We start from the raw sequence: 17199 nt of genomic DNA, 5'->3' as shown, positions 1-17199 counted from the left end.
GTGGCCTCTGGTGTAAAGGGGAACTCTAAAGTGAGGGGTGCTCTGAGAACCCTGATTTACCTTAGTGTACTCACTCAGAGGCAGGAGAGAGAATGATTAATGATGAATGGTGAGCTCACTCACCCCTTGGCAGTCAGCACCTATCATCCAGATGTAACTGAGGCTGCTGGACTTTACATTTCCGGCCCCCACTTTCCTTTTCTGAGGAGTGTGGGCAGACACAGAGGGGTAGGGGTGGGAGGAAGAGGAGCAGATTGAGCCCTCTCTCCTCTCCCGTCTGTGTTGGGGAGGGGGGATTGTTAGTGCTGGCTTTGGGCAGCGTGGAAGAGAGTGTAACAGACACTCTCGGTTTAGACAACTGCAGCCAGCAACCCTACTGGAAAGCCATAGTCTTGTCTGAATAATATGTCCGGGTTTCAGGCAGTCTAAAAAACCGGACGCATGATTCCAAACCTGAACTGTCCGGGTGAATCCTGGACAGGTGGCAACCCTAGCTGCAGGGTATATCCTGATCATTTCTCATGGGGGGGGAGAGGGGGGAAGTGGAGGAAGGAGGGGGGGAGGAGGGGGAGGGGAGGAGAGGGCGGAACAGGGGGGGGAACAGGGGGGAACCTAGCTAGCTTCCATATAATTATTATTTTTATTATCTATCAACCAGAATCTGTTCACAATTTCCCGTGTCCGCCGTGGGGGGATTTGTGTTGGGTCCTGTTATTCCATTGAACCTGCCTGAGTGGGTGAGCCCAGTCTTCAATCTTATTACTATTTTTTGTATCATGTTGCTTTTGTGATTACCTTATTTTTGCTGTATATTTTCTATATTGTCTAAAATTAAAGATTATCAATTGTTTTATAGACCTATATCTCCTGAAGAAGCGGTTCTGACCGCGAAACCGGTTGAGGAAAAAAATCTTGTATACCCCCCTCTACAGAAATTTTGCGGGCTCTACCCATCAGTAATTGTGTTCAGTGTGGCGTATACATTTGGTTTTTAATATTGCATGTATATATTACTTTGTAATTTTGTATTGTAGTTATTAAAATTTATACTTTTTATGTTTTTTTCAACTGTGAGTCATTAAGAAATGCCGAGATCCTAAATCTTCAACTTTAGGTGTGCATGCGCGAACAGGCAAGTGGCAAAACTGCCTCCACCTCTATATCCCCTTAATTCTACAAACTGGGATGATGGCACCGATATTTGGTTTCTACTAATGTTTAATTGAGGCTATACTCATTTTCATGGTATACATAGGGTGGACAATACACCCATTTTCTCTTTTTGCATTTCTCGTTGGATGGCAACATCGATTGATGCTCCCCTTTGAGTGCCTCTATTTTCTACTCTCTCTTATGATTGTTTCTTATTAACGTTTCTTATTTTCTGTCACCTTAACACAATCAGGGTCTCTTCACCTTAGATGAATGTGGCCATGGACGCCCTAGGCACCGATTGGGTAGGCTTTATGATTAACCTTAAAACGGCATGTCTGAATGATCACAAAACTGACGACGATATCAAAACATTCTTCACTAAGATGTTTAATTTACTGAAACGTAAGTCGCATCTGCATTCGCATATCGAATATTACAAAATGTATGTCACTGAGAATATTTGCCTTCTGGGTTTGAGAGGCCAAAATTTTTCCCACCATAAAAAAACCATCGGCTGATTTAAAAAAAAACGTGGGAGAATATTTTGACCAAATGTAGTCTTGATCTAATAAGACTACTTATCACTCAATACACTCAAAATATGACTACTTTCGACAGTGACATTGAACGCCTTAACTCTGACTATTCTCATCTAGTAGATAACACAATATTTAAAACCAAGTGGAAAGAGCTTAAAGAGCGTTTAGAGATAATGAACAAAAGACATTATTGTCAAAAAACGAATCAAATTTAGTAAGGACAGGACAGCCTTTACCGAGGGACTTGCGTACCGTTGGTCCGGAAGGAACCCAGGTAGAAGGGGTCCCCCTCGCGCTAATACCACGAGGAACTCCACCATGGATACTGAATCTGATTCATCTCTATCCTCAACCCTTTCCCTTCAGAGCAATGTTCGCCCTAATGCCACACCAGCAACCAATTCCTCGCGAAAAAGACTACGTTATGGTGGAGGCACCCCACCAGCTAACCCTACGAAGGATAAAAAAGGCACCAAAGGTCCCAAATCTGTATATGCACTCCACACACAAACTTCAACTGACACTACTACCCCTTCGGAAGGGGCGGTGGGTCACTCCACGTTACATGGCACTATTCCGAAAGTTCTCAGTTCAGCCCTTATGACAAATAAGTACACTAAGATCAATGAAGATCTAATTTTTTTAGATCTAAAGAAGCAACAGGGCAATCTAGATACTTATGTTCTGAAACCCACACAACTTCCACAAAACACCCCCCATGCGACACCAACCTCAACATCATAAACCTCACTCCCTATGTGCTGACCGACAAGGAAACCTCGTTATTGCAATTGGGTTTGGGATTTTGCCCCCTCAATGCTCTCAAGGTCACCAAGACCATCAAGGATTTATATCTTTTCGCACGGAACCTCACATTTAGATTTATTTTTGATACTGATCGCACCAACTACAATTTGGAGCGTGAGCTCACGGAGCGTACCAGACACTTCAGCATGGAGGAGTTTCGGGCACTCCGTGATCTCATGCTCCTGTATGATGAGGGGGATACCGGGGACCCGGGCTGTTCCCAGGGCGCCCGGTCCTCAATTGGTTCTTCTCAGAGAGCTTCCTCTCTGGGGACCCCTTCTCACCATACTCTTTCACTTAATCCCCCCAGTCAGACTATCACTCCCAACCAAGCATCATAACCCAAACCTTTTCGACTACGGTCTCGTAGATTTCCAGACCTCAACACCTGCCCAGACATTTGGGCCTTCCTTCAAGCCACCATCAGAGACCTGAAAAAACAACAATGGCCTGAATTTCCCTCCAACCTCCATCCCAGTCAAATTAAAGCACTCAAATCCCTGCAGAGATGCTCTGGTGTCATCATCAAACAGTCTGATAAAGGCGGTAACATCATCCTAAGGACACACAACCAATACCAATCTATGTGCCTAGCCATCCTTAATAACCATAACTGGTATCAACCCATCACTCAATCCCATGTGTCGTCCTTTGCACAGGAACTCCAAGTCCTTTGCACTGAGGCCTTCCTTGCAGGCCTCATTGACAAAGATACGTTGGAGTTCCTGGTCCCCAAATTTCCCGTGTCCCCACCTTTTATTCCCTTCCCAAGACCCACAAAAATGTCCGGACCCCCCCCAGGAAGACCCATAGTCTCAGGGATAGGTTCTTTAACTGATATCGCCAGTAAGTTCGTTGATGAGTTTCTGATGCCTCATGTACGCAGCCTCCCATCTTATATTAGAGATACTACCGATCTGTTGCAGCGTCTCGAGGGAATCCAGATCCCTCCTGACGCCCTGCTCTTGGCAGTTGATATTGAGGCACTTTACTCCAGTATCCCCCACAAGCAGGGCGTACGGATGGCTGGTTCCTTTTACTTCGAGCAAGATACCACCACATGGCCTCTCAATCATTTTGTTCTTGCATTATTACAATTTATTTTAATGAAAAACTATTTCACCTTCAATAATCAATTGTTTTTACAAACTCATGGGGACATCATGCGCTCCTGCTTACGCAAATCTTTATTTAGGCGGTTGGGAGAGGTACGTCCACTCGGATGATAGGTACACAGAATTTTTAGATGACACCCTGCTGTGGTATCGTTTCATAGATGACCTATTCTTAGTATGGACTGGACCAAAGGACAAACTTTTGAACTTCTTCCACGAGTTGGATGATAATGACTTTAACCTCAAGTTCACCTTTAAGTTCGATATGGATCAGATTTCATTTCTAGACCTCAACATCATTAAACAACAAGACAGCACCCTAGGTACGGATCTTTACCATAAGCCTACGGCCGGCAATACTCTACTATATGCCACCAGTGCCCACCCTAGGTCACTGGTGCGCAGCATACCTTACGCACAATATCTGCATTTGCGTAGAAACTGCACGCTGGAAAGCGATTTCAGGATTCAGGCCAAGGCGTTACGTGAACGTCTCTTATTGCGAGGCTACTCTTCTACCAATCTTAGAAAGGCTCTCAATAGAGCCTTGTCACGTCCTCGCAATTCCTTATTATTTAACCGCAAAAACCCTCCTCCTCTAATGATCCCGTTAGGTTCATTACTACATATTCAGCACACCACAATATACTTCGATATATCCTATCTAACAACTGGCATTTCTTGGCTGAACATCATATCCTAGGTAAACATGTGTGGTCTGCTCCGGAACTGGTGTTCCGCGGAGCCTGTTCCCTGCAGGACCAATTGACTTCCAGCCACTACACCTCTAAAAAAAACCCTAGGATAGGACCTAATGGCATATTTAGATATGGGGACTGTCCCCGCTGTCCCTGGGTTCGTGAGGGGAAACGGTTTGTTTTACCTAACGGAGAACTCTTTGTCCCACGAACCTTTGCAGACTGCGGTACTAAAGGTGTGATTTATTTGATGTTATGTACTTGCAAAGCCTTTTATGTTGGAAAGACCATTCGAGAACTCAGACAGAGGATTGGTGATCACCTCTATTATTCCGAGAATGGTAAACTGACCACGATCGGCAGACATATTGGATTATATCATAAATTTCATAATTCTGTTGTTCAATTCTTTGTCCTTGAGGTGGTGCAACCTAACCCCAGGGGAGGTGATTGGAACCGTACAGTCCTTCAGAGGGAAACTCTATGGATAGAACGGCTTAATGCCACTTTCCCTCCCGGCCTCAACGAAATGGTATCTTACAAACCTTTTTTGTGATTCTTTGGATCACCACCCCCCCCCTCCCCTCCCCCCCCTTTTTTCCCCTCTTACCCCCCATCCCTCCTTCCCCCCTCCCCCATTGTTGGGATTTGATACCTTCCTTATTATGATTGTATTGTCCTATTGAGACTTCACCTTTGTGAATGATCCGTTTGTCTGTGTTAGGATTGGTGACATTCCTGGGGTCATATTCCCAGAGAAATATATAGTAACTCTTTTATAGTTTGTCTGTATCTTTATTTAGGTTTTATATATGTTGCTGTTAAGAGGACTCGCTCTCCCCCCTCCCTCAGCGGTTCTGGTACCATGCGGAATCCCTTGCCTTCTCTCCCCCCGGCGGACACTTGTTTACCCTGGCAGTTTTTCTTTATTTTTTCTGCTTGCACTGTATGGTCTTGGATCTTCTTGATCTTTTTTTACATCAGCGCGCGCTTGCGCAGTAGCACGAGTCTGCGGGTAAACAGACCCGGTTACGTCAGACGCTGCCTACGGCCTTCCCCTTCCCCTCCCCTTGCGCCATCCCCAACCCCACTCACCCCCTTCCCCCCCTGTTCCCCCCCCCTGTTCTGCCCTCTCCTCCCCTCCTCCCCCCCTTACCCCCTCTCCCCCCCTTCCTTGTCGTTTTCCCCATCCCTCCCCTCTCTTTTCCTTTCCCCCCTCCCCCCCTCCTCTTCTTTCCTCCCCTCTCCCCCCTTCCCCCCTCTCCCCTCCCCCTTTTCTCCACTCTTTCCCCCCCTCTTCCCCTTCCCCCTGCCTTCTCTTCCCGACCATCCCTCACTCCCCAAGCTCCCTGTCTAGGCCCTTTCCCATCCTTCCCTACCCTACTTCCTTCTCCTTCTCCCCCCCCCCTTCCCTCTGTCCCCCTTCCTTCGTTCTAATTCTTGCCACCATCACTCTTCGCTCCTCCCTTGAACTTTCTCATTTAAACCATGTATCTGCACTTCCTGTTTGCCAGATTAGTGTGCTCTCTCAGCCAGTATCTCGCTCTTGTCTTCCCTGCTTCCGTACAAATTTTCTACCACTTGTTTTTGACCCTTGGCTTGTTCCTCACTCCGCTTCTGCATTATCCCAACCTGCAACTACTCATTACTGACCTTTTGGCTTGTTTACCAACTACACTTCTGTTTGCTTCTTACCTGCTTAATCCGCTATTAGACCCTGGCTTGCTTAACTCCTGGTGTTGCGATCATAAGGACTGTGGCCTGGTGCTAACATGTAGCAAAATTCTTCTCACCATCAGGAGCTCTGGTGAACACCAGTTAGTACTTAGACTCTGCACCTCAGGTGAGCCGGCATCATCCACCAGGGTGACCTGCCCATGTTCTTATCTTGCTGGTTTCTGTGTGAACTTCCCACTGCTTTAGCAACTGGTCTTTGAGCCTGACCCCTTGATCGTGACAGTGGGTGAATACATTGTGTCACCAGCATTAGTGACAGGTGTGCGTATTTCTGCGCATGCGCATATACGTTCGCATGCGTTCGACTGCGCGTGCTAATATTTGCGTGCACGAGCATGGTCGTTAGTATATGTGCGACAGGCACCTGCAGGGGCACATCTGCGCATGCATATCTGCCTCTGCCTAGAAGCTTCGGCTGTACTATGGCCAGCACGTCCCTGACAGCAGCAAAGGATCTGCAATTTCAGAACAGACCTTCCTGCCACACCCAAAACATGTTCAGATTTTTTATTGAAGCTAAATTGAGCCTTAACTTTTTCTTAAACCAGACATACATTGATCTAAAAGCCTGTCTGTTTTTTCCTGAACAATCAGTGCCACTGGCTATAGCCAGCAACACTGTTCATTGTATTCTGAGGGCGGGGAAGTCTCCCCATTGTTGAATACAATAACTCAACGGGAGGGATTCCCCCTCCACATCGAATGTGTGGATGGGGGAATCAAGGCATTTTCTTTTGTTCAACCTGCTTTGTATCCACAATTTCTGGCCACCTTAGGTTACAACTCAAACTGTTTCTGATTTATCCTTCTAGTTTGTACTTCAGTTATGTTTGTCTGCTGTCAGAACCTATCTACATCTTGCTCTGACCTAATCTCTGCTTCATGATTTGGTGCCTTATTCTTGTCCTACCTAAACTGTAGGATGTCTTCCTACAGAGGGTCCTACTTTAGTTTATGTTTGCAGCATAACACCCTTACCACTAGAGGCAATGTGAAAGAGTCTGTATCTCACTGACAGCCTTCATCCCTCTAACAGTTCAGTATATCTTTGTGGTTCTTCTTTTAACCCAACACTCATCTCTGATGTCTACTCAGTCTTCATCACTCTGATGTTCTCATATTTTTTTTCTTTCCTTCATCATTGTCAATGGACTCCAAGTAATGTTTGCTGTTATGGAATGCAGTTTTGATGTTAGGTGTCTCATGACCACCTTTTTTTTTTTTTTTTTTTTACCAAAAATTTGCCCAGCTGTCTGTTAGCCTAAGAATTAAAAAAACAAGGTATTGTTATCTATTATTATATGATGCAATGTCCTGGAATATACAGGACAATTATTACAAAACAAAAATTTTGCTGGCTGCAGAATGAGTTGACTCAGACATTAATTTGCACAGTGTAAAAAAGGATACTAAACGGTAATGCCAGACAAAACTGCACACATCTACTATATTTAATACTAGCAGCTGTATTGATTAACAGAAAAAAAAAATGTGTGCATATAATTATGAATGCTGTTCATGTATTTATGAACAGCAGAGGCAAAAATAGGCAACTAATTACTGAGGGCAGTATTCTGCGTTCCAGTTCTAAATGCAGGTACCACTTGATACAGCATCCAGTCTCTGCATATTTCAGCTTGTCATTGATTTTGACAGGCTGCTGGCAGTAGGGCTGGATGCTGTACCTGTGCCTCCTGGGCTAGTGAAAATATTAGGATTTGATGTACAGGGATTAAACACCCAGTGTGCATGTAGCCTTAAATAACAACCATTGTATTGTATTTTGTCAAGCAACCTTGTACTCCTTGGCTCATTGTTGTGAAGCCAGTGCCTGCCCAGGAAAGACCTCACTCAGCAGCTGTGAGTGTTCGCTGACAGTGGCAGAGATGTAGAAGGAGCTCCCAAAAAACTGAGTAACATGAGCTGATGCATGCACAGTAATGAATGTAACACTCACAGGGCTCCCACTGTGTTTCTGAGACACAGCAGTCAAGGGACAATGAACTCAGAAGCAGGACTGTCTTGTCAAATCTAAGATAATTGGCAAGTACTATATATAAATTCACATGCAAAGGGAAAGTAAACTATTTTTTATTTCATTTATAACCAGCAAAAAATGTAACATGTAGCGGCAATTCTGCACAAACAATATATTCAATTACTAATAGGTCCCCTTGACTCATTTAGAAAATATACTGTAACATAATTTTATCCTCATTCTACATTAAGAACAATATCTGACATTGCAATACCTTTATTAACCAGAAAACCCTCGTTTTGTGCCCCTTTCTGACCCTGATATAATTTTGGTATACAGGGCTTGACTTCCCCAATTTTAGGAGCTAGCCCACCTTTGTGCTACAGTAAGTCCTGCCTGCCTACACAAGTCAATTGAGAGCATCTTAAGGGTCAATATGGGCCCATCTGAGTCGACAGGGGAATGGCAGGTTTACTTCTACAAGGTAAAAGCAGCCACATTATGGTGCTTACATCCAAATAGAATATTTACTTAAAAAAGATGACCTGTACAATAGAATGGACCATTATATCCACATTGCATGATTTTATGGTTTATTAATTGTACATACAGAGTTTACAGGGAGACCTTTATCAGTAGATGTTTTATACAATGCATATAGTGTAATTTTTCTGTCCTGGTGTATTGCCCATGTAAAATGAGGTAACAGTAGCCCTTTGAGCAGGTACTACATTCTGGAAGTAAACTAGCACTCCAATTAAACCTTTTTTTACAATTTTTTTTTCTTATTACAAAAAAAACAAAATGGAGAGTCTGATTGTAGATACTCTATCTGCTAGATTGTTGTGCTTTCCACTATCTAGTTCCATTTAAATTCTCTACATCTAGCCTAAAGTTCCCTATGTAATTCTAATTGGCAGAAACTACTATTTACAAGAGGGATTATCAGGTAGTATGGTTACCTTTGAATAAATACAAAGAAACCCTGATAGGATACATTTTATTTAGGTAACCTGTCACCAGCCCATTACTTTGTTGTTTGATCTTATGCCTTACTTTTATGCATTTGCTGATCAGAAAGTAACAAACTGAATTCTTGTTTATATACTTTGTTACATAAAGCAAAAATGTTTTTTCATCTTTAAGCCTTTAAAAATTACAGAAAACCTAAATTCCTATTCATACAGTAGATCAGGGGTAGGCTCCCCCCCATCAGCAGAGCAGCGCAGGGAAGTGTCAGTGAGATACTAATGCATTCCAATTTCAGATTCCCCACACCGCACCTGAACTGGGGGGGAGGCACTGTACCCCCACACATCGTAAAAGATGGGAAACATTGTTTGGTTCTCTAACTTTGCTGTAGCTGCGATCATCAGCTTTTGTGATGGGGAAGAGATTGAGTGCAGTTCTGCTAGGGGAGGCGGTCCCTGTTTCCAGGAGGAGGAGGACTGTGATTGGCTTTAACAGTGGCCAATCACAGTCCTCCTCCTCCTGGAAACAGGGACCGCCTCCCCTAGCAGAACTGCACTCAATCTCTTCCCCATCACAAAAGCAGATGAGCCCCTGCTAGCCCCGCCCACCATCTGGAGAAAGATGACTCGCTTGGTTGCCACTACCAATCTCAGAAAGAAGGGATTTCACTGTGATTGAGAAAACCACAATTGGGTGAAAGTTTGTAGAATTACTGTTGAGCTTCTGGGAACTTATTCCTGACCCTTTGCGTCACTTACTACTGAACTCCTGCACTCTGTGTCCCTTTAAGCCAGAGCCAGTATTCAGTGCAATGAAGATCGCACCCAACTTTTGCTGCGGCGCAGGGCACCACACTTTTCCTCAGCTGTGGGGGCCCAACTTATGATCCTGCACACAGGAAAAATGCCCCTGACCTGAGCTCATCTTTGCACATCTATTCCAGATGCTTGTATGTGACATCACATACATCACATACATCACATACAAGCACAAAGGCTGGATGTGAGAGGTGGATCAGCTGGATGAGTGTGCCAGGGCAGGTAGATGTGTCATATCTCTGCTTCCTTTCACCACTCAGCATATCACGCATATCATAGATAAGAAGAGGGTGGTGGAGTAGATAAGCAGGAGGGTACAGCAGTGGGGAAAATGAGCAGGAGAGGTTCAGAGGTGGGACAGAAGAGCAGGGGGGTACAGCGGTGGAGCAGATGTAAAAGGAGGTGCATTGGTGGAACAGATGAGCAGGGGGTTACAGTGGTTGGGCAGAAGAGCAGGGGGTACAGAGGTGGGGCAGATGTACAGGGGGTACAGTGGCGGGGCAGAGGAGAAAGAAGGTACATTGGTGGGACAGATGAGTAGGGGGTTACAGTGGTGGGGCAGAAAAGCAGGGGGGTACAGAGGTGGGGCAGATGTGCAGAGGGGCGCAGAGGAGAAAGGAGGTACATCAGTGGAACACATGAGCAGGGGGTTACAGTGGTGGGGCAGAAGAGCAGGGAGAACAGAGGTGGGACATATGTGCAGGAGGTACAGTGGTGATGCAGATGAGCAGATAAGTTCAGATAAGAAAGGGGGGGCAGTGGTGGGGCAGATATACAGGGGGTTACAGTGGTGGGGCAGATGAGCAGGGGTTACAGTGGTGGAACAGAAGAGCAGGGGTTTACAGAGGTGAGGCAGATGTACAGGGGGTTACAGTGGTGGGACAGATGAGCAGGGGGGGTACAGTGGTGGGGCAGATGGTCAGGGTAGTTCAGTGGTGGGGTAGATGTGCAGGGGGTTACAGTGGTGGGGCAGATGAGAAAGGGGGTACATTGGTGGGGCAGATGAGAAAGGGGGTACAGTGGTGGGGCAGATGTGCAGGGTAGTACAGTGGTGGGGCAGATGTGAAGGGGCTTACAGTGGTGGGGCAGATGTGCAGGGGGATACAGTGGTGGGACTGAAGAGCAGGGTGGTGCAGCGGTGGGGCAGATGTACAGGGGTGTACAGTGGTGGGACAGATGAGCAGGGGGTACAGCGGTGGGGCAGATGTGCAGGGGGGTACAGTGGTGGGACAGATGTGCAGGATAGTACAGTGGGGGGGCAGATGTACGGGGTGTTACAGTGGTGGGACAAAAGAGCAGGGGGTTACAGAGGTGGGGCAGATGTACAGGGGGTTACAGTGGTGGGACAGATGAGCAGGGGAGTACAGTGGTGGGGCAGATGGTCAGGGTAATACAGTGGTAGGGCAAATGCTCAGGGGGTTACAGTGGTGGGACAGATGAGAAAGGGGGTACATTGGTGGGGCAGATGAGCAGGGGGTACAGTGGTGGGACAGATGAGCATGGGGGTACAGTGGTGGGGCAGATGGTCAGGGTACTACAGTGGTGGGGCAGATGCGCAGGGGGTTACAGTGGTGGGGCATATGACAAAGGGGTTACAGTGGTGGGGCAGATGAGCAGGGGGTTACAGTGGTGGGGCAGATGAGAAAGGGGGTACATTGGTGGGGCAGATGAGAAAGGGGGTACAGTGGTGGGGCAGATGTGCAGGCTAAAACAGTGGTGGGGGAGATGTGCAGGGTAATACAGTGGTGGGGGAGATGTGCAGGGGGTTACAGTAGTGGGACAGAAGAGCAGGGTGGTACAGTGGTGGGGTAGATGTACAGGGGGTTACAGTGGTGGGACAGATGAGCAGGGAGGTACAGAGATGGGGCAGATGTGCAGGGGGTACAGTGGTGGGACAGATAAGCAGGGGGGTACAGTGGTGGGACAGATGAGCAGGGGGGGTACAGTGGTGGGACAGATGAGCAGGGGGGTACAGTGGTGGGACAGATGAGCAGGGGGGTACAGTGGTGGGACAGATGAGCGGGGGGTACAGTGGTGGGACAGGTGAGCAGGTGTGAAGGTGCAGGAATTGGGGCTGATCTGAGGTGTGAAGGTGCAGGAATTGGGGCTGATCTGAGGTGTGAAGGTGCAGGAGTTGGGGATGATCTGAGGTGTGAAGGTGCAGGAATTGGGGATGATCTGGAGTGTCGAGTTGCAGGCGTGAAAGTGCAGGATGTTAATTTCTCACTATTACTCAAGTAGTTTACAGCATTTACTTTATAAAAAATCCTTTTCCACACATCCCAACCTGCAGGAACTAATTTCAGGGAGGTGGCAAACTCATTTCAGGGAGGTGGCGCCTCGTGCCCGCAAATCCCCCCCCCCCCCACGGCAAAATATTATTTAAATCACTTTTGCTCATTTATCACAGGACACAGGAGCAATCTCGCTCGCTGTGTCCATTAACTAGTTCCCACTGCAGCCAGTGGGAGAGGAGAGGAGGGGAGCCGGCTGCGGGGGGATGAGGGGGGCGGAGGAGAACAAGGGTGGTGTGGAGAAGGACATGGAGGGGGCCAGATGAGAACGGGGGCGGAGAAGGACATGGAGGGGGCCGCAGGAGAATGGGGGTGGAGAAGGACATGGAAGAGGGCCGGAGGAGAACGGAGCAGAGAAGGACATGGAGGGGGCCGGAGGAGAACGGGGGCGGAGAAGGACATGGAGGGGGCCAGAGGAGAACGGGGGCGGGGAAGGACATGGAGGGGGCCAGAGGAGAATGGGGGTGGAGAAGGACATGTTAGAGGGCCGGAGGAGAACGGGGCGGAGAAGGACATGGAGGGAGCCGGAGGAGAACGGGGGAAGAGAAGGACATGGAGGGGGCCCGGAAGGAGCACACAGAGCAGCTGGGGATGATCGGTGCGGCTGGTGGGACAGCTGTGATCACGATCTCCCTGTATAGCTTTTTAGCTGACAGCCGCAGGAGGGAGAGAAGGAGAAGCAGCTGTCAGCTAAAAATCTATACAAATGAGATCGGTGATCACAGCTGATCTTCACCGCACTGATCATTCCCGGGAGATCGGAAGGCGCTTGCAGGTGTGCGGAGCCGCTGCATAAATGCAGAAGCCTCCCGCACCTTCCGGTAGACTTGAGATGTCTGCTTTTCATGATTGAGAGTGTGAGGTTAACTCAATTTCTTTGAAAACATTTTTCGGCACACTGTGCTCAAAAGGTTGCCTACCCCTGCAGTAGATGCATGCTTAAAACAGATAGTCAATGCTGAACTGTACTTTTCAGTGCATCCCTGCCAAACTAAAGCGTTTCTCCCTCCCAAACTTAATATGATTAATATGGTTTACACGTTAGCATGTTATTAGCATAACACATAAGAAAGCACAAAAGTGTGACGGGACCCTAAAATATGGTGAACCAGCCTCTTATGATCACCATTCAGTGCAAAGCACTTCCCTTTTTTTTATAGGAAGCAGTCTCTGAAGTATGTAAACATTTAAAAAACATATTTCTTAACATTGTATGTTCCACAGCATGTATGTGCAAACATGTTGATGATGTACTTTGGACGGTATAATAGTTTAATTGTTTGGACTTTATGCAAATAGCACAACACACTGCTGAGTGTCTTGTCCTCTATGTAGTGAGACAATATCCTCTCTTGCTATCTTTAAAATACACATAATTTTAGTGGCTAGAAGGAATAAAGCAAAATGAGGTAAAGGAAGTGTAGAAATGACAGGTCACCCGCAGAGAGGCATCTAAAAGGGCATTGAAAAGGCAGCAGCTGGCAGATCAGCAAGTCTGGGCACCCTGAGAGTGGAAGAATAAAGAACAAAAAAATCTCAGGGACAAAGAACAGAAACCTTGCGCCAAGGCCACATCCCCTTTGTCTATCACTTTTACCACCCATTCAATACTGGAGAAACAAAGTTCACTGGCCAACCATTAACACTTTGAGCCATGGGAACAATACAGTTGGCTTGCTGAGATAAGGTCCATGGTAACTCGTGTTCCACCTAGAATTGTTAATTCAGCTATTTATATACAAGCACATTTAAATTACACAGGTTATATGCTGATTCAGGTAAGACATTAGTCCAGTTAGCTGTATGACTTACAGAATGATTTAGTAACAATATGAGTAAACAAAATAGAACATTAGGAAACCTAAGCAAAGGCACCATAATTCAGCATTAACAATGCCATGAGCATATTTGCATCCACTTCATTATAAGAAGTGTTTATTATCTATAGGGGAAACTGTTCCTAAAAAAGGTTTACCTGCTGAACTTAAGGCATTGTTATAGTGCATTATGGCTAAAAAGCAATACACACCCCAGTTTTTGCAAAATTGATACTACTTGTTTGTCATTTTTTTTCCACAAGCACTGTGAGCTGCCACCACTCACAGTGCTTTTTAGAAATTTTTTAAGAAAAAAATAGATCCAGAAAATACTATAAGCATTTTGTGAAGCTTTTGGTAATTCTAACAACTAAGTGGGCCTACTGTGGTGTATGCAGATAACTAAAATCTCCAAAATCTGTGTAGTATAAGTCTGCCTTAGGTTGGTTACATCTATGACAACTGAGCAATTTCAATTTTCCATGATTACTGGAGATATTTGAGCACAGTATATACTATTAATGAAGTCAAATATGATATCCACAAAGTCAAGCCCGAAGTTCACTTAGTATTATATTGACTGCTGTAGGAAGATATATAGCAATACATAGCTTGGATTTAGTTTGACTGTGCGACTAGGGGAAGAAACACCAGTTCCAAAGGATTTTGCCAATTTGACAAAGAGGAATGGAGTGTTAATTTTGGGCATGTAGGATTGCAATTATATATTGGCAAAAAGTGGTTATTTGGGGGCATTTGTCCAGCAGTCTGTTTTTGGTGTTTGGATTTTAAAAGCCTTTTAAAGTGGAGCCCCACCCAAAAAGGGAAGCTCCACTTATTTGCCTCCTCCACCCCTCCGCTGCCACATTTTGCACCTTTCAAGGGGAGGGGGGAGCGGGTACCTGTTTTTGCAGCGGCAAACTCATCCGGAAGTTTGGCCCCCTTCCTTCCCCCACCGCCGGGCCATTTACAAAGCGCAGTATTTGTAGCTGCTGACTTAAATTTTTTTCTGAAGGAACCTGGAGCTCTGCTTTAAGTACTCTTAAGCAACATTCAGCCCGTATGGCAGCCGGTCTGACAGAAGCCGGCCATTTGGCTGGCTTCTGTCGGACGAGTATGCTGGAAAACCAGCAGTCAACCAGCTCCCAATCAGCGCTCTCAGCCAGTGGCTGAGAGCGCTGATCAGAGTGTTCTGGCAGGGGGCTGTCCCCTTTTAGTACACAAAAGAACAGCAGGGGAGATCACTGTACTAAAGTTGGATCGTTAGTACAGTGGCTCTGACTGGAGCTGTCAGTTTTATTTTGTTCAACTCACTGGGTTGAACGGAAAAAAAACTCATAGTGTACCAGGCTTTAGTCCTACTTTGTCCTGTCATGGGGATTTATTTAAACATTTTTACATTCCTAGGTAGTCACCGATTCAAAGTAAGGCAAATTAACTATGAATTGAGGAGGCTTAGTACTTCTACTAATTTTACTTTGGGTGTTCTGCAAAAATCACAGCAACAAAACAGTGGAAAATCATCAGCAGAAATCTCTTGAAGGCTCCAAAGTTTCTGCTCATTTGTCCAAGAAAAGCTCTTAAAAAATGGTGTTCATGGAAGGACACATTGCTCTCCTAAAAAAAATCTGCCTCTTTTAAATATGTAAAATGCAACCTAGATGTTCTGCAATACTTCTGAGACAATATTCTGTATATAGATGAGACAAAAGTTGAACGAATATACACAGTGCTATACAGTGGATATAAAAAGTCTACACACCCCTGTTAAAATGTGAGGTTTCTGTTATGTAAAAAAATGAGACAAAGATAAATCATTTCAGAACTTTTTCCACCTTTAATGTAACCTAAAAACTGTACAACTCAATTGAAAAACAAACCTGAATTGTTGGGGGGGGGGTTTCAAAATCACAAATGGAAATAATGTGGATGCATAAGTGTGCACACCCTCTTATAACTGGGGATGTAGCTGTATGCAGAATTAAGCAATCACATTCAAACGCATGTTAAATAGGAGTCAGTACACACCTGCCATCATTTAAAGTCCATCTGATTAACCCCAAATAAAGAAGAAAACTGGTCAGGGAGGCTGCCAATAGGCCTACAGCAACATTAAAGAAGCTGCAGGAATATCTGGCAAGTACTGGATGTGCGGTACATGTGACTACAATCTCCCATATTCTTCATATGTGAGCTATGGGGTAGAGTGTCAAGACGGAAGCCTTTTTGTACAAAGAAAAACATCCAAGCTCAGCTAAATTTGGCAAAAACACATCTGAAGTCTCCCAAAAGCATGTGGGAAAATGTGTTATTGGCTCATGAAACCAAGGTTGAACTTTTTGGTCATAATTCCAAAAGATATGTTTGGCGCAAAAACCTCGAATGCACATCACCAAAAGAACACCATACCTACAGTGAAGCATGGTGATGGCAGCATCATGCTTTGGGGCTGTTTTTCTTCAGCTGGAACAGGGGCCTTAGTCAAGGTAGAGGGAATTATGAACAGTTCCATATACCAGTAAATATTGGCCCAAAACCTTCAGGCTTCTGCTAGAAAGCTGAACATGAACAGGAACTTCATCTTTCAGCATGACAACGACCCAAAACATACCTCAAAATCAACAAAGGAATGAATTCACCAGAAGAAGATTAAAGTTTTGAAATGGTCCAGCCAGAGCCCAGACCCGAATCAGATTGAAATTCTGTGGGGTGATCTGAAGAGGGCTGTGCACAGGAGATGCCCTCACAATCTGACAGATTTGGAGTGTTTTTGCAAAAGAAGAGTGGGCAAATATTGCCAAGTCAAGATGTGCCATGCTGATAGACTCATACCCAAAAAGACTGAGTTATGTAATAAAATCAAAAGGTGCTTCAACAAAGTATTAGTTTAAGGGTGTGCACACTTATGCAACCATATTATTTTTGTTTTTTATTTATACTTCCCTCCACCTAAAAGATTTCAGTTTGTTTTTTAATTGAGTTGTACAATTTATAGGTCACATTAAAAGTGGAAAAATGTGTAAAATGATTTATCTTTGTCTGATTTTTTTACAGGACAGAAACCTGACATTTTAACAGGGGTGTGTAGACTTTTTATATCCACTGTAATTGGAGACAACACACTATCAATAAGACTTGGGTGCTTTTGGGACTAGATTATTTGCCACTATAGAGGGAACAATGATTTCAAAATTGTATCAAAAACTTAACAAGATAATATCAGGCTAGTAGTCCATCAACTGAAACTTAATAGAATTTGTCTGATCTGA

The sequence above is a fragment of the Aquarana catesbeiana genome, linkage group LG08 (genome assembly GCF_042186555.1).
Source record: "Aquarana catesbeiana isolate 2022-GZ linkage group LG08, ASM4218655v1, whole genome shotgun sequence".
Taxonomy (NCBI): domain Eukaryota; kingdom Metazoa; phylum Chordata; class Amphibia; order Anura; family Ranidae; genus Aquarana; species Aquarana catesbeiana.
Note: the sequence above shows the minus strand (reverse complement) of the source record.